The sequence below is a fragment of the Gopherus flavomarginatus genome, chromosome 5 (genome assembly GCF_025201925.1).
Source record: "Gopherus flavomarginatus isolate rGopFla2 chromosome 5, rGopFla2.mat.asm, whole genome shotgun sequence".
In the NCBI taxonomy this organism is placed as follows: Eukaryota; Metazoa; Chordata; order Testudines; family Testudinidae; genus Gopherus; species Gopherus flavomarginatus.
In genome coordinates, this window is record NC_066621.1 from 108,618,503 (window position 1) to 108,642,183 (window position 23,681).

The following is a 23,681-nucleotide window of genomic DNA, read 5'->3' on the forward strand; positions in this document are numbered from 1 at the left end:
ACAGGGACTGATACCTACAAAGTGATCAAGCTAATCCCAAAACATATAATGCAATGTGTAGTAAATGCAATCTACAAAGGAAGAGGTTTTCTGTGTAACTTTGAATCTTTGATATTCCCTGCATCCATCCCCTGCATTTGTATCTGTTCAACTCAGCTTAGCTTTGCTGTGGGTCAAATAAAGATACGTGAGTGACAAAATTTGGAGTCAAACAGAGTGTTTGACAAGAGGTCTCGGAGGGAATCCAAGATTATGAGATCAGAATTTGGCCCTTAGTGATTTGTGAGAATCAGTCATCCTCTGAGAAGTTAAAAAAACAACTGAACATAATTCTTCAAATCTCTAATCATTCTTTAATAAGAGGCTTCTGTATAAAACATGCAAAATCATATCCACATGGGAAAGAATGGCACATAAATAGATTGTATGAGGCAGTGATTGTTGTTACAATGGTTCTTGTTTACCCATGGAAATTAAAGAATTAAAGAAACCCATTCTAAATTCTTATGCCAATGGTTCCTCACTCCAGACAAGTTAAAGAATCAATAGGATAACTGTTATTGAAGAGGATGTGGGTCTAGGGATTCATTTATGCACACATGAAAGAAGTTTTCTCTTCAAGATTTTAAGAAATAGATATGCTCCCAGATGGACAAAATTACAGAATGTGGTCTTATAGACCAACTTGGTTACACCACTGGGACAACTTGTGCGTGGGACATAATTAATAAATCAACAACATATATCAAATTCTCAAGTTAATGATCTACCTCTTAGTTGAGAGTAGAAATTCACAGGGGACTAAATCTTGGCCATGGTGCAGAGCCCAGACAGAACTGCATGGTCCCAATGGGGTTCGTGAATGTGCTGAGTGGGATTCTCCCTGTCTGACTAACAACCAGAGAATGACTCAGTGTACCCGCTGACAGCTTAGTTTCAGAGCACTTATAATGGGAGATGCCGATGGGCCAAAGATCCTCCCACTAATGGGGCAAAGGAAAGTGACTATTGTCATTACAGAACTCTCATCTCCCCATTCTCTAAATGATTGTGTTTTACAATTGTACAATTGCTCATTTTCTTTAACTGAACAGAACACAAAATAGGTAGTTTATATGTATGAAACTGTGCGTTGCTGTGTAATGTAAATAACACATGATTGTAAGAAGCTAATTTTAATCTGCCATGGTGGTATTCTTGCTAGCCAAAAGAAGCATATTCATTAACCTTGACTGCACTGCAAAATGGCATCTTGAATTTGGTTTCCAGTACAAGCTATAATTAGGAAATCAATCGGCTTTATAGCAAATCAAATCATATTCTTTCACATTGTTACTCTGGCTTGGCACTATCAGTACAACTTTGGGCTTGCCCAAGTCTATTGTGACTGGGAAATGCCCTAGATTTTATTAACAAGCAAACATTTCAGAAATGGAGCTTCAAAGCTGGAATCTATAAGATAGACTGGATAGGATAGGAATTTCAAAATAGGGAAACGGTATTATCAAATCTGAGACTCTCAGATAAATATTCAGATAGACTATCCACAACATCAATTATTATTTTGTATTGTTTATTTTGTATCCACACAGTTAAAACCTAATTAATGAGCTTGAAAAGGAGATTGAACAGACATTGATTTCATCCTGCTCAGCAGGCCAATTATCAGATGTGATTTTCAGAATGGCAATGCAGAAATTTCATGACAGAGAATGTACATTGCTATAGCTAATTTAAATGTGTTACTATCTGTGTCCAGAGAAATATTTATTTTAAATGATACTCTGCAACTATTTTATATGTAAAATATTTAGAGAGGCAATGGACAAGGGAACCCTTAAGGTAAATGGCAGTCATACCGTCATAGTCATAGTGGAATATTGGTACTGTTTTTCAGGGAGAGCTTTTGTTGCAAACTCACATAGACACACATTTACTAATTTAATATTGTGCAAAATTGTAGTTCTTGTTTAATAAGAGTTAATATGCTGCTGTAATAATGTTCCTGATCTGTCTCCATCTAGTTCACTATGGGTCATTAAAAGAATTTCTTATGTAGTTTAGAGCATAGGTTCCTAAACATTTCTTATTGCTTACCCCCTTTCAGATCTACCAGTTACCTGCATCCCCCTACCTTTCTCATCACTGATACTTTGTGTATACTTCTTAACACTATCTGTTTTTAACCATCTCTCCATATTTCACTGTTATATACAGATATAGTTATAGTGCAATGTACACAACCGAAAAAAACCCTAAGTCGTGAGCTCTGTTAGACTGGACAGTTGCTGGGCAGCTGAACCCGTGCTGCATGATGATTGGAGGCGAGCGCTCTGTATGTCAGTGTCTCGGTGTATATGTGTTCTTACTGGTATGTCTTGAAGTAAATTAATTACTGTATTTTATATAACAAATTCCTACAGAGTTTTAAAGCTTCATCAGAGTAATTTATTATGAAAATACAATAAATAAAGCAATTCATGCATAAAATCCACAGTACACAATTTCTTCTGTGTACCCCCCAGAGATGTCTGGGTATGCATACCACAGTTTGAGAACCCCTGGTTTAGAGAATAATATTTATGTTATAAACCCAGAGCAATCATAAATATGTGTCCTTTTCCTCTTTCCTCCAGGGTCATTGCCACCAAGGACTAAGCCACTCAGTGCTTGTGGCTGGCCTTCCTTCATTCCTTTCACTATTCTCCACCAGATTTCATAGTTTCAAACTCAAATTATATGTACCACACCATTTAAAAGCTGAACAGAACCTTACCCCTCTCCTTTCTTTTGTCTTTTCCCTCCATAATCATCTCCTGCCTGTTAGTTTCCCTGTTTCTGAAGAGTTTTAACAAATTAGCAACAGTTTTTAACCTCCTTTGGCTGCTACCAATAGTCTCTGACTGCACTCCATGGCACTGAGTCAGCACCATCAGAGTCAGCACTTTCCGTCATTGATTGATAGCAGACACTTCTTTCCCAGATACTGAGTCAGAGACATGGGGAAGAGACAGACCGGCTGCAGTAGGAAACTTATTAACACAAAAGCGGTACAGAACCAGAATTAAATACTGTAAGCAGTTGTGTCTGTATATTAGGTACATGCAACGCTCCCAAGTGCTTCCAAAAGGATAGCAAATATTGGTGCTAAAATTATTAAATGAATCAATATTCTGAGGTTTGCCTTGTCAAACAAGATTACTTAAGAAAATGCACAAAGCAGAATGGTTATGAGTTCCTGGGCCAAATTTATCACTGGTATAAGTGGATGCAGTTCCATTGTTTCTAATAGTATTGCACCCAAGTATGTCAGCAGTGAATCTGGCATACAGTATTCCTCCTGGAGACTGCCTGTTCAAATTTAGACCATTTATGACCATCCAGTGACACTGCAGTGGCCTGTATGAGATTAGTTAGTGATCTCTATTGAATTCCTAATAGACAAGTGTTTGCATCCTCAAGCTACAGCTGGTGGTAAAACCAGTGTAAGCAGTAAGGCAAAGCTTTGGATGAGTTTGGTGACCAAATTAAACTCTTTCACCCTAAAATATGATTCCCCAGAGGGAATCAGTTTATGGCCAGCCCCTATATTTTTGGGATATTTTAAAAAAGAAATAAACACAATGGCCAGATCCTCAGCTGGTGTGGAGCTGAACCATTTTACCCCAGCTAAGGTTCTGGCTAAATAGTTCTAGAGAACCTGGAAGAAAGAATAACATAACCCCTGATTTTTCTCTCATTAACATGTGACCTTTTCTTTTATAGAGGCCATCCTGCAGATAATAATTTACAAAAGGAATATAGCTAAGAATCCTGTGGCACTTGATAGACTAACAGACGTTTTGGAGCATGAGCTTTCGTGGGTGAATAACCACTTCATCAAATGCATTTCGTGGAAACTGGACAGTTTCTACAGAAAAGGATAAATGGACACAAATCAGATATTAGGAATGGTAATATACAAAAACCTGTAGGAGAGCACTTCAGCCTCCCTGGCCACACTATAGCAGACCTTAAGGTGTCCATCCTGCAGCAAAAAAACTTCAGGATCAGACTTTAAAGAGAACTGCTGAGCTTCAGTTCATCTGCAAATTTAACACCATCAGCTCAGGATTAAACAAAGACTGTGAATGGCTTGCCAACTACAAAACCAGTTTCTCCTCCCTTGGTTTTCACACCTCAACTGCTAGAACAGGGCCTCATCCTCCCTGATTGAACTAACCTCGTTATCTCTAGCTTGCTTGCATATATATACCAGCCCCTGAAAATTTCCACGACATGCATCTGATGAAGTGGTTATTCACCCACGAAAGCTCATGCTCCAAAACGTCTGTTAGTCTATCAAGTGCCACAGGATTCTTTGCTGCCTTTACAGATCCAGACTAACATGGATACCCCTCTGATACAAGGAATACAGTTGTTCAAGTAGCATATTTTTTCTGAAACATTCTCCAAATGGAACTAAATTCTTAAAACTATTAACTTTTTTTTAAAAATCAGAGATTCACAGAACAGTTCAGGGTCTTTCATGAAAAGATTCCCTCAGTCCCATGTACTTGAACCCTAATGAGAGAACTGTTCATTTCTGGCTACCATCTGTGCATGAATATTTATGTTAGGATTTTTTTGATCAAAATAGTTTCTAGATTCCACAGGATAGCAGGTGGCATTTCATGAAGCCATTGAGGTTGTGGGAGATATTGTGGGACCAAAATGGCAGAAAACACAAAATTTACCTTTTCTTGAAAACTTAGGAAACTTGAGTATTGAGTAACTTAGCTTTCTGGACTTTTGGAGTAGAGATGGTAGGAAAGTGTTCTTTCCTCTCTACAAACATGTCTATTGAGACTTCTTGAGATCAGGAAGCAACTATGGGTATTGTCTCTTTAAAAAAGAAAAGTTATTAACTTCTACTTATACTAAAAGTAGATTTCACTCTTAATGGAAGCCCACTCAACTGTTCTTTCTGCGGGTGTCGCCTTGGGTGATATCAAGAGGGCTATAGGTAAAATTCAGGCTAAATTCTAAAGCCCCCAACCCTGCAAAGCAATGAAGTCTGTGGAACTCTGCGTAGGTGCAAGTTTTCACCTGCATGGAATAAATTGCAGTATTAGGAGACACATTTTATTGATTTTATCAGTTCAATTCCCTTTGATATAATTAAGGCCCTACCAAATTCACAGCTGTGAAAAACACATAACAGGCTGTGAAATCTGGTCTCTATCATGAAATCGGGTTTTGTGTGTACTTTTACCCCATACTATACAGATTTCAGGGGAAACCAGCATTTCTAAAACTAGGGGTCCTGACCGAAAAAAAGGTTGAAGGGGGGCTGCAAGGTTATTGTAGGGGGATCATGTTATTGCTACCCTGCCTTCTGAACTGCCTTCAGATCTAGCACTGCTGCCCAAGGACCAAGCTCTGAAAGCAGCAGCACAGAACTAAGGGTAGCAATATCATATCATGCCATTCTACCTTCTGTGCTGCTACTGGTGGTGGTGCTGACTTCTGAGCTGGGCTCCCAGAAGTGTGGGCAGTGTGGATTTGTGACTAAGTTGTTTGGGGAAAATATCTTAGGATGGTACAAAATCATTTCTTATAAACACATTCACATTAAAATGAGCAATGAAACCGAACTACAATAGGCACAAAATGCAACATAAAATACCCAACAACAGAATCTATAAAAACAAACAAGCTAAGCAACAAATTAAGAAAACAACAATTAGAGCATTTAACAGGGAGAGAGACTGGCTGTGTTCTCAAGCTTTGTATTAGGCAAAAGATAACTTATGCTTTGTAATGCTTTCATTTCCACGTCAGCTCCAGTGTGACTGCTGGATTCTACATAGAGTCAGAATTTACTCTACCCTAGTAACAGGTTTCAAAGTGGTAGCTGTGTTAGTCTGTATCAGCAAAAACAACAAGGAGTCCTTGTGGCACCTTAGAGACTAATGAATTAATTTGGGCATAAGCATTTGTGGGAAGTGGGTTCTAGCCCACAAAAACTTCTGCCCAAATAAATGTGTTAGTCTCTAAGGTGCCACAAGGACTTCTCGTTGTTTCTACCCTAGTAAGACATTCACATGAGGATGCTCTCTATTTTAAGTACAGCCACGCCTTAGTTTATTGTAACCTTAATTGCTTGTCCTGGGGAATTGGGCCTTTTGAACTCCCAGTACAAGACATACAGCTCACAGCTAGTCAAATTAGGTGGTCTCAAATGGACATTGTTCAAGGTTCTGAAATATTACAAGTCAATCTCTCAATTACTCCCATACCTGGCTAATCATCCATTTCCCTTTATTTGTGGTCTAGCTTTCTTCTGGGTTTATCTGGCCTAGCTCACTGTGGACCTGGTTGATGTATATCTGCTCCCTCCAAATTGGCTGCTTCTAAAACTGTCCCCAGAGACCAAACCGCTTCATCCTGATATACTTGCAAAGATTTTACACTTCTGAAACGTCACTGAGTTCAGCAAAATTACTTCTACTTTACACGAGTGTAAACAAAAACACAAGAGACTTTTCCTCTAAGTTTTCTCTTTAAAAAACAAATAGACAAAACCCTTCTTCTCCTTCAAGGATAAGGGAGTAAAAATGAAGCCCAATTTGTTCAAACAGCAACAAAGGCCCTCTGATGAAACAGGAGTATATTAAAGTCCAGATCTTAAAGATTCAAAAAGGAGTCTAGACATTTATTTAAGGGTTAAAGAGGATCATTTCTGCTAAGATCTTGCAAGTTTTAAAATTTTGGACCTACAATGATTTGCACCGAGCTTTTTGTCCCCCTTATATTGGTATTGTTCACAGTTGTAGACAAAAAACAGAGGAGGGAGAATATGTGGCCTAATTATAAACATCCCCACTTTTCTCATGAAACAAAGTTTTCCTAATCAATATCACAGTTGATTATCAACTGCCTATTTCTCCAAAATGGAACTGTTAGTGAATTTTTATAACATTGTTTTAACAAATATATGTCTGCAAAAGAATTCATTTGTTCCTGAACCCTTATCTGGATCTAATATAATTTACAATGGAGAATTTGGGCAATTGAATGTTGAGTGAGACAAAGAATGGAAGTGACGTGTCAGGCTCTGTGGTTCTCAGTTCCACTCCTGCTATGGAACACTAATACTACCATAACAACCCTGCTCTTTCTAGCGCATTAGAATTTTTTTAAAAATGCAAATGATAGAACTCAACCTGTCACTTTGTTTCATACAACTGATACCTCTGGGAATTCAGAACATAATAAGAACTCTAGCAAAGCAGCTTCCCTAATTTCTGAAAGATAACTCTGGATTTTATTTTTCCTATTTTAATTGAATGAATCACTTCAAATCTCACTTGCCTTTTGTTCTTCCCTTCTCATCCGGCATATTGTTCATTTGTTTATCTACCACAAACACTGATTTTTAGAAGTGTTGCATATAGGCTTAGTGATCTGAATGCAGTGATAGGGAATAAGGCACTCAGCAGAAATATTTTCCTAAAATAGCATATTCAAGAAGTTACCAAGACAGTTTGTTGGAATAAAGAGTTAATTCCATTAAATAAAATAAAATCAATTTTGGAAATACCAAAGTTAAGGTTGGACTTTATTTCTGCCCCTCTGTGGATATTTATTAATAATAAATAAAATAATATATAATAAAATATAATAAAAATAAATAATAAATGTAGTCTTTATTAACATGGTTGCATACTATTTTTTTCAATAAAAAAATACATCACCCCCTTTTTTTCTACAGTCATATCACAAGTGAAATATCATGTAATATTCATTCATTCTTTTCCATTTACTCTAATTGCATTGTGATGATGCTTCTGCATAACTTTATTGACTTAACTTTTTATATAACGTTCCTTTTCTCTAAGATATATATTTTACCCCAAGATTCATCATTTTATTTTCCATCAGCTGCACATACTGTAATTCCTTAAATACAGTTTGAGTGATGAGACAGTTAGCTAACTTAACTGCAAACTTATGTTGTCTATATATCAGTAAGTTTTCAGTATTACTCTTCATTGTACATTTAATCTACATTATGTAATAGAAGTAAAGTCTACTCATGCTGTTTACTTTACTCCGAACCCTTCATATAAATGACATTCATGCTCCCTGTTTGCCTGGTACACTAACTTTTTGTTCTGTGTTTGTGCAATGGGATCCTGGTATATATAGAGCTCCTACATGTTACAGTAAAAACAAATAATAATGCTCAAAGAGTATAGAATAATATGATAGTATTATCTGTGAATGGTATATGGTTATGTAATTTAATGTATTATGAGGCAGGCATTCATACAAAGAGCAAAGTGAAGTTTGCTCAAGCAATCTTTACTTGGCATTTGCTGACTTTTGAGTGCTTAATTCTACAAATTTGAATAACAGTAGCTGAGGTTGAGCTGTAACTTTTAACTAAGAGGTGAACTGAAGCAATAGACCAATCCATGCATCATAGATGTTTACTATAAACTTATATAAATGGCAACCATCCATGCCATGAAATGTAGAGGACGACTTGAGGCAGACTGCTGGGGCCATGTTGCTAGATAGGCCTCCATTGTCTACATTAACAAGTTCTATGAAATTTCATACAATATTTACTCCACTTCTAGGTTGGCATGAACTTACATTTACATAGGTGCCTCCATAAATTCATTTTCCCAATGATAGGATATGGAAACACCCTTTTTGGAAATGAATACCCCTTTGGGAAGTCTGCATTTATGAGGTCACAAAATATGTCCTTTTACACTCTGTTTAAAGGATGGCAGAATCTTACCTAACCAACATTTCTTACTTCCACAATTTCTTCATACTACTTATGTAAGATCCCTAGGCTTGCTCTGCAAATAACTATCAATGTTTTCCTGGGCTTTGCATATACAACTGACTTTTAGGTTTCCTAACACATAGGTTAAGTTTGTCATTTTCCATATATACAAATAATGAGCAAAATGCTCAGGCATGACTTTCATAGGATCTCAAATCACAGATCCTTGCAGGTTATGAAAACCAGGGCTTGGTACAATACAGTTGCTTATATCCTTACAATGCCTTTTATCAAGCTGCAGCATGTATTCTAATGTGAGTATTGTACAGCCATGATTTCCATTCTTTTGTTTTGACAAGGAAGACCTTCCTTAAAAAATGGAGGATATTATTACAGTTGCAGAAAGACATTTCTGAAGAACACTGTGCTATATATCTAATCCATCATAGGTTTTTATACTGCCCCTATCACTGTAGGATTTGAGTGACTTCTTCGTAAATTAGATAGCAATAAAGTCCCTAGTGGACTTCTGGAATCTCTGACACTTCTCCCTTTTTGGGGTAAAAAAATCTCTACTTGTGGTAGCATTTTTGTTTTTTGGTTGGTAGGGTTTTGGGGGCAGAAAGGGGTGTCACTGTTGTGAGTGTAATTCTTATGGAGGAAAGGCCTTTTTTAAGAGGAAGGTTTGCAGTATTTCTGTTCATGAATCAGCCAAACCACAACCAACATCAGCATCCTTTCAACAAATAAAACAAAAACTAGAAGATTTTGGCTGACTTCAGAAGAGATGTAAAGTGTGAAATTTTACAGGTGTAAAGACAAATTCCCCAGAAGACTGTAAAGTGGGTTCCCTAACCATTTCTAAGATTAGAGAAATGTTTTAAAGTATTCTCCTGTGTTATATTACTTATGGCATAAATATAGCATTATGGCAATTTGGTGATGGGGAAAGGTGTGGATGTGCCTTGCTAGCAGTGACAGGTAATGAATTCAGGTTTCAGTACAATCATTTTTGTATCATTTCAAAGAAGATTTTGAACAGCAAACCTGTTTGCGGATGTGTCTATTAATCATCCTTCAAACTTTAATAGATGCAGAACCAGTCATTATGTTTTGCTGAAGGCAGGTTACTAATGACATATATGTTTTTTGAAAAATAAGTATGCAATTTGGTTTACAAACCATGAACAATTACAGGCAGGTAGTCCTGCTGAACCATTGGCTAGCTATTGCAAGCCCTCTGAGGCACCTGAACACACAAGACCTTGCTACAAGACCAACCATCTACGCAAAGGTGCTACTACTGATCCTAGAGGAGGAAACATCAATTAAGGCCCTAGTCAAAGGTTCTGACTGCTCTGTAGTACCCCATGCTAGTCAAGTATGGCTCTACTAAGGCCTGCCTCTGTTTCCCGTTCACTCAAGGCCTCTTACAAAGTTCACACAAGCTAGTTATTCAAAACATTCTCCTTCTGGTTTCCAGTTTATTAAGTCCTTCACAAAGTCTTTCAAAATAGAACTCAAATTTATGAAGTCTTCATCCCAATTTCATCCCAGACCTCGAGGGTCTGTCTCTCTGCTCTGTGGGCAACTCTTGCCTGGAGTTTGGCCTTCTCCACAGGCCTTTCCTGCTGGTGCCTTCCCCCTACTGACTCAAGGCCCTGAAGGAGCCTTCTCACTCCCTGTTGGCTCCTTCTTTTGTAAGACCCAGGTGTCTTCCCTTAAGCCCAATTGGGCAGCAGGTAAACTGTCCAGGTGCACTGGACCCTATTCCTTCTGAGAAGTCCTCATCAGGTAGAACTATCATCCTACAAAAGAATGATTTGATCCTTGGCACACCCAGTCTCATGCAAAAAATGGACCATCACACAAATGCGTCCTCCACCTATGCAAGTGATCAAGCTGTATCTCATGGAAGCTACTTTCTCTCCATCCACTTAAAATAGGGTGACCAGATGTCCCAATTTTATGGGAACATTCCTGATACTTGGGGCTTTTTCTTATGTAGGCTCCTATTACCCCCCACCCCCGTCCCAATTTCTCACACTTGCTATCTGGTCAGCCTAACTTAAAATATGTGCAGGTTTCAAAGATACGTAGTTACAGTCTCTAGCTATAATTCCACCTCCGCCCCCCCACATCAAGGGCTACCTGGGTATTGTGACAAGAATATTTGTCAATGTAATAGGCCAAATGTAGTTTGGTTCTTATCATAAATATGGAAACCTGAGTTAAAGCGGAATATCTGAATCTTGTCAATAATCAAATTGAAAACTATTGAAGTCTGATGGGACTGAAATGAAAATAAGTGTTGGAAGAATGATCACACTAAGGGATCAAATCACAATCAAAGCTCAACATTGCAATCAGAGCTCAAAATCATATTTACCAGGTCAAAATGTTGATTTCCCCCAAATATATAGCTAGTACTTGTGCATGACTATTCTATAATATCATCCATTACAATGACAATTTAAAAGCGGCTGACTACAATCCTATCTTGTTCAGAAGTTATTGTTTTGATTTAAATGATTTTCCAGTTATACACCAGCAACTTAGCAATATTATGACTTATATGACATTTCACCTTTTTAACAATGAAATAGAGTAAAATATAGTTTGGGTAATTTTTTAGTTCATATTAAAAATGACTTGAATCATGACGTTACTCATGATTAGGTTTGTAGATTTTAAGGCCAGAAGGGGCCTTAGATCATCTAGTCTGACCTCCTGTATAACACAGTGTAGAGAATTTCACCCCAGTTAGTCCTGCATTCAGACCAATACATTGTGATTAATCAAACATCTCTTCCAGAAAGGCATCCAGTCTTAATTTGAAGACATCAAGAAATGGAGAATCCATTACTTCCATTGGTGTTTATGTCCCAGTGGTTATTCACTATCACTGTTAAAAGTTTGTGCCTTGTTTATCACTTTAATTTATCTGGCTTTAACTTCTAGCCATTGGTTCTTGGTATGTCTTTCTCTTCTAAGTTAAACAGTCCTTTAGTACTTGGTAGTATCTCTCCATGGAAGTACTTATACGTCATACACCTCTCAGTCTTCTTTTTGATAAACTAAACAGATTGAGTTCTGTAAGTCTCTCACTGGAAGGCATTTTTTCTAGCCCTGTAATTATTTTTGTGGATCCTCCACAGCCTCTCCAGTTATTCAATATCCTTTTTAAATGCGGTCACTGAAACAGGAGACAGTTTTTCAGCTTCGGTCTCACTCATGCTGTATACAGAGGTAAAATCACCCCTGTTACTCCTCTCTACTCCCCTCTTTTTATGGTCACACTGAGAGCTCAGGTTCAGTTGTTTGTCCACTATGAGCTCTAAATCATTTTCAAAGTCAGTGCTTTCCAAGATACAGTACTCTGTTCTGTAAACATGGCCTGCATTCTTTGTTCCTGGATCTATGACCTTGCATTTGGCTGGATTAAAATGCATTTTGTTTGAATGCATGACTTTGTCTATTTTAAGGATATGGTATCTTAACTAGTAGTACATCCTGTATTCTATGAAATCAAACTCTCAGATTAATTTAACTTTATGTTAATGGGTTTGTTATTACTTATATAAATTATATATCAGCTCTGATTGATAGATATGCTAATAACCTTTGTGTTTAGGTTAAAATCTAATTAACTATTATTTGATTGTATTAGTGGGTTATATGTGTATCTATTCTGTGCACAAGAAAAAGACGGTTACTCACCTTTGTAACTGTTGTTCTTCGAGATGTGTTGCTCACATCCATTCCAGTTAGGTGTGCGCGCCGCGCGTGCACGTTCGTAGGAAACTTTTTACCCTAGCAACTCCAGTGGGCCGGCAGGTCGCCCCCTAGAGTGGTGCCGCCATGGCGCTCGATATATACCCCTGCCGGCCCACCCGCTCCTCAGTTCCTTCTTGCCGGCTACTCCGACAGTGGGGAAGGAGGGCGGGTGTGGAATGGATGTGAGCAACACATCTCGAAGAACAACAGTTACAAAGGTGAGTAACCGTCTTTTCTTCTTCGAGTGATTGCTCACATCCATTCCAGTTAGGTGAATCCCAAGCCATACCTAGGCGGTGGGGTCGGAGTGAGAAGTCGCGGCATGGAGCACTGCAGATCCGAAGGCCGCATCCTCTCTTGACTGCTGGACCAGGGCGTAGTGGGAAGCGAAGGTGTGGACCGATGACCAGGTTGCTGCCCGACAGATTTCCTGGATGGGCACACTGGCGAGGAAAGCCAGCGACGACGCCTGCGCCCTGGTAGAATGCGCAGTCACACGGCCAGTAGGAACATGGGCCAGCTCATAGCAGGTCCTGATACAGGACATTACCCATGAGGATAACCTCTGCGAGGAGATAGGAAGCCCCTTCAAGCTCCTGTCCGCTACTGCCATGAAAAGTTGAGGGGATTTGCGGAACGGTTTGGTCCTCTCCACATAGAACGCGAGAGCCCTACGGACGTCAAGTGAGTGGAGCTGTTGCTCCCTGCCTGAAGAGTGAGGTTTCGGGAAAAAAACCAGGAGGAATATCTCTTGGTTGATGTGGAAGGTCGAGACCACCTTGGGGAGAAAGGCAGGGTGTGGCCTCAGCTGCACCTTATCTTTGTGGAAGACTGTATACGGGGGGTCTACCACGAGAGCCCGGAGCTCTGACACCCGCCTAGCTGAGGTGATAGCTACTAGAAAAGCAGTCTTCCAAGAGAGATAGAGTAGGGAGCAAGTAGCTAACGGCTCAAAGGGGGGCCCCATGAGCCGAGATTACACCAGGTTAAGATCCCAGGTTGGAGCAGGGAGACGGACGTTAGGGTATAAACGTTCCAGCCCCTTCAGGAATCTAGTCACCGTCGGGTGGGAGAAAACGGAGCGGCTATCCCCACCCGGGTGAAAGGTGGAGATAGCTGCCAGGTGGACCCGCAAGGACGATATCGCCAAGCCCTGTTGTTTGAGGGACCAAACATAGTCTAAGATATTGGCCACCGAAACTTCCATAGGGCGGAGACCTTTCTCCACGCACCAACAGGAGAAACGCTTCCACTTGGCCGAGTATGTCGCTCTAGTGGAAGGCTTCCTGCTGCCCAGAAGTACCTCCCGTACCGGGGTGGAGCAGGGCAGTTCAGAACCGGTCAGCCACGCAGGAGCCACGCCGCTAGGTGCAGCGACTGCAGGTCCGGGTGACAGAGAGTCTCGTGTTCCTGGGTAATCAGGTCCTAGTGAAGGGGCAGGGGAACTGGGTCGGCTATGGCCAGGTCCAGCAGCATGGGGTACCAGTGTTGCCTGGGCCACGCCGGGGCTACCATGATCACGCGAGCCCTGTCCCTGCGCACCTTCAGAAGGACCCTGTGGACCAGTGGGAACGGGGGAAAGGCGTAGTACAAGTGGGTCGTCCACGGAATAAGGAAGGCATCCGCTATAGACCCGGGCTCCCTGCCCTGAAAGGAGCAGAACGCCTGGCACTTCTTGTTCCCCCCGGACGCGAAGAGGTCCACACGGGGATAACCCCACCTCTGGAAAATTGAGAGGGCGACGTCCGGGCGAAGGGACCACTCGTGTGACAGGAAGGATCTGCTCAGGCGATCCGCCATGGTGTTCCGTACTCCGGGGAGGAAGGAAGCCGTGAGGTGAATGGAGTGGGCTACACAAAAGTCCCATAGTCACATTGCCTCGTGACATAGGGGAGAGGATCTGGTGCCGCCCTGCTTGTTGATATAGTACATGGTCGTCGTGTTGTCGGTAAACACCGCGACACAACGACCTCGAAGCTGGTGACAGAACGTTTGACAAGCAAGGCGGACCGCTCTCAACTCCCGCATGTTGATGTGCAGCTTCACCTCCTGCGGGGACCACAGGCCCTGTGTTCTCAGGATTCCCAGGTGGGCCCCCCAGCCGAGATCTGAGGCATCCGTTGTTAGGGACACCGAAGGCTGAGGTGGGTGGAAAGGGAGCCCTGCACACACTACGGACTGGTCTAGCCACCAGCTGAGAGAATCTAACACCCCCTGGGGGATTGTGATCAGCATGTCTAGTGGTTGCCTTGCCGGCCGGTAATGTGCGATGAGCCACAACTGGAGGGGCCTCATGCGGAGCCGAGCGTAACCGGTCACAAATGTGCATGCTGCCATGTGGCCCAACAGGGTTAGACATGTCCGTATTGAGGTCAAGGGGGCTGCCCGCAATCGCTGAACGATCGCCGACAATGCCTGGAACCTCGGTAACGGCAGAAGAGCCCTGGCCACGGTGGAGTCCAGGACGGCCCCGATGAACTCCACCCTCTGCGTGGGGAGCAGGGTGGACTTGTCTATATTGATCATGAGGCCTAAGGTAGCAAACAGGCGGGTGATCTTGCGGACGTGGCTGCAAACCTGTAGCTCCGACGTGCCCCGAATTAACCAATCGTCCAGGTAAGGGAACACGTGGATACGACTGCGCCGGAGATGTGCCACAACGACTGCCATGCATTTTGTAAATACCCTCGGGGCCGTAGAAAGGCCAAATGGGAGGACTGCAAATTGATAGTGAAGGCGGCCCACCATTAATCGAAGGAAACGTCTGTGGTGCGGCCAAATGGCGATGTGAAAATAAGCGTCCTGCATGTCGAGGGCGGAGTACCAGTCTCCCAGATCCAGGGATGGGATAATGGTCCCCAGGGATACCATGCGGAACTTCAACTTCACTAGGTATTTGTTGAGCTCTCGCAGGTCGAGGATAGGCCTGAGGCCTCCCTTGGCCTTGGGGATCAGAAAGTAGCGGGAATAAAACCCCTTGCCTTTCTCGTTTTCCAGAACCGCCTCTATAGCTCCTTTGTTGAGGAGCGTCTGTACCTCCTGTCGAAGGAATTGCTCGTGAGAGGGGTCCCTGAAGAGGGACGAGGAAGGGGGGCGGGAAGGAGGAAACGATATAAACTGCAGGCGGTATCCCGTCTGCACCGTGCGCAAGACCCAGCGGTCCGATGTTATTTGGGTCCATGCCGGGAGGAAAAACGAAAGGCGGTTGGAAAACGGGGGGGAAGGATCCGTGGGGGAAACTGTTACTGCGCCCTCGGGCGCACCTTCAAAACGAAGGCTTGGGTCCGGGCGAGGGCTTAGAGGAGCTTTGATTCTGCCCCCCCTGGTTCCCCGAATGCCTACGCCTTCCAGTCCTGCCACGGCGCCTATTGAGGTCCTGCCGTTGACGGAACTGGGGGTATGGCCTGCGCTGCTGTTGCTGCTGTGGCCGGAAGGGTCTGCGCTGCGTTCCCGGCGTGTGCATCCCGAGGGAGCGCATAATGACCCGATTGTCTTTGAGACTCTTAAGTCTGGGGTCTGTCTTTTCTGAAAACAGGCCCTGGCCTTCGAACGGGAGGTCCTGGATGGTATATTGGAGCTCCGGTGGAAGGCCAGAGACCTGAAGCCAGGAGATACGGCGCATCGTTACCCCCGAGGCGAGGGTGCGGGCAGCCGAGTCTGCAGCGTCCAAAGAAGCTTGCAACGAGGTTAGTGCAACCTTCTTGCCCTCGTCCAGAATGGCTGCAAATTCTTGGCGGGCCTCCTGTGGCAGCAACTCTTTGAATTTGTCCGCTGCCACCCATGAGTTAAAAGCGTATCTGCTGAGCAGAGCTTGTTGGTTTGAAACCCTGAGCTGAAGGGCCCCAGCTGAGTAGACCTTGCGGCCAAGGAGGTCCATACGTCTGGCCTCCTTGGATTTGGGGGCTGGAGCTTCCTGCCCATGACGCTCCCTCTCGTTCACCGACTGCACCACCAGGGAACACGGTGTCAGGTGGACGTGGAGGTACTCATAGCCCTTGGAGGGGGCCATGTACTTCCTCTCGACGCCCCTCGCCGTAGGGGGGATGGAGGCCGGTGATTGCCAGATTGTATTGGCGTTGGCCTGGATCGTCCTAATGAAGGGTAGGGCAACCCTGGTGGGAGCATCAGACGAGAGGATGGTGACGATAGGGTCCTCGATCTCAGAGACCTCCTCGGCTTGCAGGCTCAGATTCTGAGCTACTCGCCTAAGGAGGTCTTGGTGCGCCCTGAGATCCAGGGGAGGAGGGCTACTGGAGGAGGTGCCAGCCACCGCTTCATCAGGGGAGGAGGATGAGGAGACCCCCGGCAAGAAAGTGTCCAGTGGGGGGTCTCCCTCAGCCCTCGCCTCTGTCTCAGGAGCAAGAGCAGGGTCTTGCTGCTTGGATCCTTCCTCTCCATCCGGGGAGGGAGGGGGGCGAGACAACGAAGCCTCCGGCACCCTGTGCTCTGTCGTTGCAGGCCTAGCAGGAAGCTGTTGGGGGCCCTGGGCTTGATGGTATGCCCAGGGGGTCCAAAACCCCCACTGCTGCGGACCTTGGTCCTGTTGCGGAGGGTCTTGAAACAATGCCGCCTGCCTGTCGGTGCCCAGCGCATACACGCTGTCTGCTTGAGAAGACACAGACGGCTGCCTAGAAGGCCATGGCGGGGCCGACCCCGGCTGGTAAGGGTCTGCACGGATCGGCACTGAAGATCTTCTCGGTGCCGGGGATCGGTACCGGGAGTCATAGCGGTGCCGGGATCGGGACCGGGTTCTGTCTCGGTGCCAGGATCTGGAACGGTACTGGCCGCTGCTTCGGTGCCGGGATCGGGACCGGGACCTGCCACCGACGCGGTGCCGGGAGGTCGACCGGGACCGGGACCTGCCACCAGCTCGGTGCTGGGAGGTCGACCGGCGCGGCGAGTGACGGCGGGACTGGCTCCTGGAGTCACGGTGCCGGTATCGATGGCTGGAGTCAGACCGCGACCGTCTGGAGGTCGATCGGTGCCGCGAGTGCGACCGGTACCGCCGAGGGGAGCTACAGGGACTGCGAGTGGCGGCGGGATCTCGAGCGACCGTGGCGTCGGGACCTGGATCGCGAGCGCGAGTCCCGAGACGGTGCCGTCATCATGGGCTTGCCTCTAGATGCGACCCGCACCGGAGGTACCGGGGGCGGCAGCTGAGTAGACTCAGTTAGGGCGATAAGGCCCCGTGCCGAGGCGAAGGTCTCCAGCGTGGATGGGACCAATAGCTCAACCCCAGATCTTATGGGGGAGCTTGGCGGCACCGGACTCGACGGACCCACCGGGCCCGGAGTCGACGGTGCCGGTGGTGCCGCGGCTGATGTCGATGCCGGGCGCCCCAATCGGGTCTGCCTGGCTGGAGTAGCAGACGCTGACGGTCTCGCCTCTGCACCCAGTGCCGGGGAAGGTCGGTGCCGGGGAGTCTTCCTGGTGCCGGTGCGATCCAGTGCTGGCGCCGAGATCACGGCCTGTGAAGCTGCCGGGTCAAGTGCCGCCTCCATGAGGAGAGTCCTGAGTCTTTGGTCTCTCTCCTTCTTTGTCCTGGGCTTAAAAGCCTTGCAGATGCGGCACTTGTCCGACCTGTGCGATTCCCCCAGGCACTTCAGACACGCGTCGTGGGGGTCGCTGGTAGGCATAGGTTTCTTACAGGCCGCACACTGCTTAAAGCCCGGCGAACCAGGCATGAGCCCGGTGCCGGGTGCCGGGAAGGGCTACAGCCCAGACCGGCGAACAACTATCTACAATGCTATTTACACCTAATTACTTAACTAACTACACTTAATGATCTAACTAACAACTGTAACAATAACAGTAGTTAACAAGGAGAGCTAGAGACGTGGAGGACAGCTATGCCGCGCTCCACAGTTCCAGCGACCGACACGGCGGTAAGAAGGAACTGAGGAGCGGGTGGGCCGGCAGGGATATATATCGAGCGCCATGGCGGCGCCACTCTAGGGGGCGACCTGCCGGCCCACTGGAGTTGCTAGGGTAAAAAGTTTCTGACGAACGTGCACGCGCGGCGCGCACACCTAACTGGAATGGATGTGAGCAATCACTCGAAGAAGAACAATACATTAATTGAGCCCCAATGAGTCTGTTTTCATTCCAGCTATTGGATTAATGATATTTGAAAATACTCCAGCTAGTACTTGTATGTAAGTATTTAAGATATTTAAGTATCTAAGATACTTACATAAAGATACTAGTAAGTGTCTAAGATCTAAGTACCTAAGATATTTATATAAAGATACTAGCTGGAGTATTTTCAAATATCATTAATCCAAATAGCTGAACCCTTGAATAAAAACAATCATAATATATATGAAAAAAGTGCATTGAACTTCACCTTAAGCTGTTTGTCTGATAAATATATTCCACTGTAAGTGCATGTGTGTTACAGGCCCTCTTATAGGCAGAGCTGCAGAGGTTCTGCATTGTTCTAGCCCCCAGTTACAGAACATAGCCTCCTTTGTAGCTCATGCTTTTAGCTCTGGAAGTGCCTGTTTCAGTCTCCAGTGTGTTGGCCAAGATCATCACAACAGTATGACCTAGAAAGTAAAGTGGAGCCAAATTAAAAATAGAATGATAGCTGGAAATTCTTAAAGAATTATATTTGGCATCAGATCAGAACTCACCAAGGTTTATTCAGGCCCATTTTTAGTGATAGCCTCATAACTAGAATATCAACAGTATCTTTAAATAATATTTAGTTCTCAGCTTCTTCACGAGAAATTGGTGGATAGGTTCTCGTCTCTATTTATTATTCAGATTGTGGCAGTGCCCAAAATGTAGTAGGGTGCTTTCCCAACCCAAAGGAAGGCACAGTCCTCACCCCAGAGACCATAACATTGGAGTTACAGTTGGTCTGAATAAGACTGGAAGACTTTCTTTAAGGGTATGTCTACACTACGGGATTATTCCGATTTTACATAAACCGGTTTTGTAAAACAGATTGTATAAAGTCGAGTGCACGCAGCCACACTAAGCACATTAATTCAGCAGTCTGCGTCCATGTACAGAGGCTAACATCGATTTCCGGAGCGTTGCACTGTGAGTAGCTATCCCGTAGCTATCCCATAGTTCCCGCAGTCTCCCCCGCCCATTGGAATTCTGGGTTGCGATCCCAACGCATGAGGGTGCAAAAACAGTTTCACGGGTGATTCTGGGTAAATGTCATCACTCATTCCTTCCTCCATGAAAGCAACGGCAGACAATCATTTTGCGACCTTTTTCCCTGGATTGCCCTGGCAGACAGCCCATTTTGCCTTTTGTCACTGTCACTGTATGTGTACTAGATGCCGCTGACAGAGGCGGTACTGCAGTGCTACACAGCAGCATTCATTTCCCATTGCAAGGTAGCAGAGATGGTTACCAGTTGTTCTGTACCATCTGCTGTGCCATTGTAAACTGGCGATGAGATGACGGTTATCAGTCATTCTGTACCGTCCGCTGCTGTCATGGGTGCTCCTGGCTGGTCTTAGCTGAGGTCGGCCGGGGGCGCAAAGACAAAAATGGGAATGACTCCCCAACTCAATCTCTCCTTTATGGTTTATCTAAAAATAGAATCAGTCCTGCCTAGAATATGGGGCAAATGTACTAGAGAACCAGTGTATCAGAGAACCAGAGAGCACAGCCGCTCTGTGTCAGATCCTACAGAAATGATGAGCTGCATGCCATTCATGGGTGGTGCCCTGCAACAACCCCACCCATTGATTCCCTTCTCCCCCAACCTTTCTGGGCTACCGTGGGAGTGTCCCCCATTTGTGTGATGAAGTAATAAAGAAAGCAGGAATAAGAAACACTGACTTTTTAGTGAGATAAAATGAGGGGGAGGCAGCCTCCAGCTGCTATGATAGTCCAGGCAGGACATTAAACGGTGCGGGGGAGAGGAGCCCAGCATCCTGCTTCTATGATAGTCCAGGAAGTACAGAATCTTTTCTTTAGACATGAAAGGGGGGCAGCCCCCAGTTGCTATGATGAGGACGGTTACCAGCCATTCTGTGCCATCTACCGGGAATGACCGGGAGTCATTCCTATTTTTACCCAAACGCCCCTGGCTGACCTCACCTGAGGCCAGCCAGGAGCACTCACGGGCTGCGGCTGCTGATGGATAGCAGTCATATTGTACCATCTGCCACCGGGAAGGGGAAGGGAGAGGATGCTGCTATTCATTGCTGCAGCCCACCGCATCTACCAGCAGCATGCAGTAAACATAGGGTGACATATAAAAAAAGTCAAGAAATGATTTTTTTCCCTTTTCTTTCATGTAGGTGTAAGCAGAGTCAGGATAAGCTCTACCCTGACATCTGGTGGAAAGAATTTCAGAGAGTGTATTTGCATAGGCACGCCTACCCTATCCCAGACTGCTGAGCGGTGGGACTGCTTGGTGACAAATGACTCACCCTCAGTTGGGTGGTACTTGCTAGACAAGGGACATGGGTTCCAAAACCCAGTGAAGTAGAGAGGCTGGGGACAGGTATCTGTGCCTGGTGGTGCAGTCTCCTTGTGGAGCCAGAAGCATCAGTTGCACCCCCTCCTCTCTCCACTGTGGAATGTCAGAGTTGATTTTTTTATTCCCTCAAGAATCTAAATACAGGTGACTGAGCTGAACTCACTTTGGGCTAATGGTGCACTAGCACTGGGGCTCCCCCACTAAGAGCTGAGATCACTAAGAGTTGAAATCACAAAAAAAGCTGAAATGACTGAGCTGAGAGCACTGAGTACTGTGCTAACTAGTGGGGGAGCCTGAAGATATGCTGTGGAACAGAGCAGCTGGCGGAGTGGAGCAGTTGCGGGGACGGCTGGAGCGGATCACGGGACAGCTGGTGGCAGCAGAGCGGCTGGCAGAGCGGAGTATCTGTGGGACGGGTGGAGCGGCCCACAGAGTGAGCGGAGCCGAGCAGTTTTGCAGAGCAGCTCATGGAGCAGAGCAGCTGGTGGAGCGGAGCAGTTCCTGAGGACGGCTGGAGGAGCAGAGTGGAGCAGCTGGTAAAGCGGAGCAGTTCGTGGAGAAGGCGGAAGCAGAACCCACGGAGAGGCAGGGCAGTTGGCCCTGGACCACGTAAGGTGCCCCTTTCTACCCAGGCTGGGGGGAGGGACCTCTACAGATAGACTCTCGAACTCTGGGGTGGCATTGACCAGAGACTTTTGGGTTGTTGGACTTTGGGGTGATTGGACTTAAAACCCTAAGCGGAAAAAGGACAGTGCCAAACGTACTTGGAGGTGGGTTTTTGTTTATGGTTTGTGTTATAACCCTGTTTGTGGTGTTTCTCCAATGGGATGCCGCATTGATTCCTTCTTTTATTAAAAAAGATTTTGCTACACTCAGACTCTGTGCTTGCGAGAGGGGAAGTATTGCCTCCTAGAGGTGCCCAGGGGGGTGTGGTATGTGAGTGTCCCAGGTCACTGGGTGGGGGCTCGAGCCGGTTATGCATTGTGTTACTGAAACAGAACCCCTGGATACTGAACCCAGCCCTTGTTGCTGCCAACTAGAGGGGCAGAAGGGTTACATAGGGGTGGGGGGGGGGGTTAAATTGACGACATATACCCTGAAACACCCCGGACAATGTGTTTGACCCTACAGGCATTGGGAGCTCAGCCAAGAATGCAAATGCTTTTCAGAGACAGCAGGGACTGTGGGATAGCTGGAGTCCTCAGTACCCCCTCCCACCTCCCTCCATGAGCATCCATTTGATTTTTTGGCATTCCGTTATGCTTGTCACACAGCACTGTGCTGTGGCATCTGTCTATCATAGCCTGGAGATTTTTTTCAAATGATTTCTCATTTCGTCTTCTGTAATGGAGCTGTGATAGAACAGATTTGTCTCCTCATACAGCGATCAGATCCAGTATCTCCCGTACGGCCCATGCTGGAGCTCTTTTTGGATTTGGGACTGCATCACCACCTGTGCTGATCAGAGCTCCATGCTGGGCAAACAGGAAGTGAAATTCAAAAGTTTGCAGGGCTTTTCCTGTTTACCTGGCCAGTGCATCCGAGTTTGGATTGCTGTCCAGAGCAGTCACAATGGTGCACTGTAGGATACCTCCCGGAGGCCAATACTGTCGATTTGTGGCCACACTAACCCTAATCCGATATGGTAATACTGATTTCAGCGCTACTCCTCTCGGGGAGGAAACCGGTTTAAAGAGCCCTTTATATCAATATAAAGGGCCTCGTTGTGTGGATGGGTGCAGCGTTAAATTGGTTTAAAGCTGCTAAAATCGGTTTAAAAGCGTAATGTAGACCAGGCCTATGAAGGGATTTTGGAAAATGTACCTTTTCTGTATTTCTGTAGTTATCTGTGTGACTCATTGTTCAAAAGCAGTAAAATAAATAATCTCCCCCAGCAAATATTTATAATAAATAAATAAATGATGATAATCAGAATTACTATTGTTGTTGTTATGGGACTGATTGCCCCCTCCCATTAGAGGGCACTAAGGCTTTAAAGATTTCCCCTTGTAACCAGATTGTCCCAGATCAGTCCATTGAAGTGGGCTGAGTTTGCAACCCCTCACAGAAGGAGGAGTTAGGTGTAGACCCTGTGGATCACAGTAGCAACCACAGCCATTTACTAAAACGCCATGTGTCTCTGCAACAAGTTAGAGAGCAAATGTTAGGATTCTTCCATCTGTGGTTGGAAGAGGGGATTTTCCATAGTCAGAAGGGCTCACTGGAAAGTTGTTATAGCCTGGGAAAAGGTTGCAGGGTAGGATAATGCATACAGTGCACCTTGCTCTCTCTCCCCACCCACCACTTCCTCCTGGTCCAAACTCCAAGGAGGGCTCTCCAGACAATGTATGGAAGCAACTGAACCACCTTGTCCAAGAAGAGACACACAGTGTTTCCCCTTGGAATGTAGATGCTACAAGACCATCTGGGCCTTAAACTGTTAATGTGCTTACATGTACACACTTAGCTTTTCTAAGGCAGGCCAGGCACTAACCAACATATCTCAAAACATAATATGGTAAAACTTTACAAGACAGGCGAAGACAGAGAAGGATTCATGCATTTTTTTAAAAAAGGTTCATCACCAAAATGAACATTTTTCAAATGCAAAAAAAATCACTTGTATCTATGATTGCAAATTATACATGAGAGCATGCTGATGTA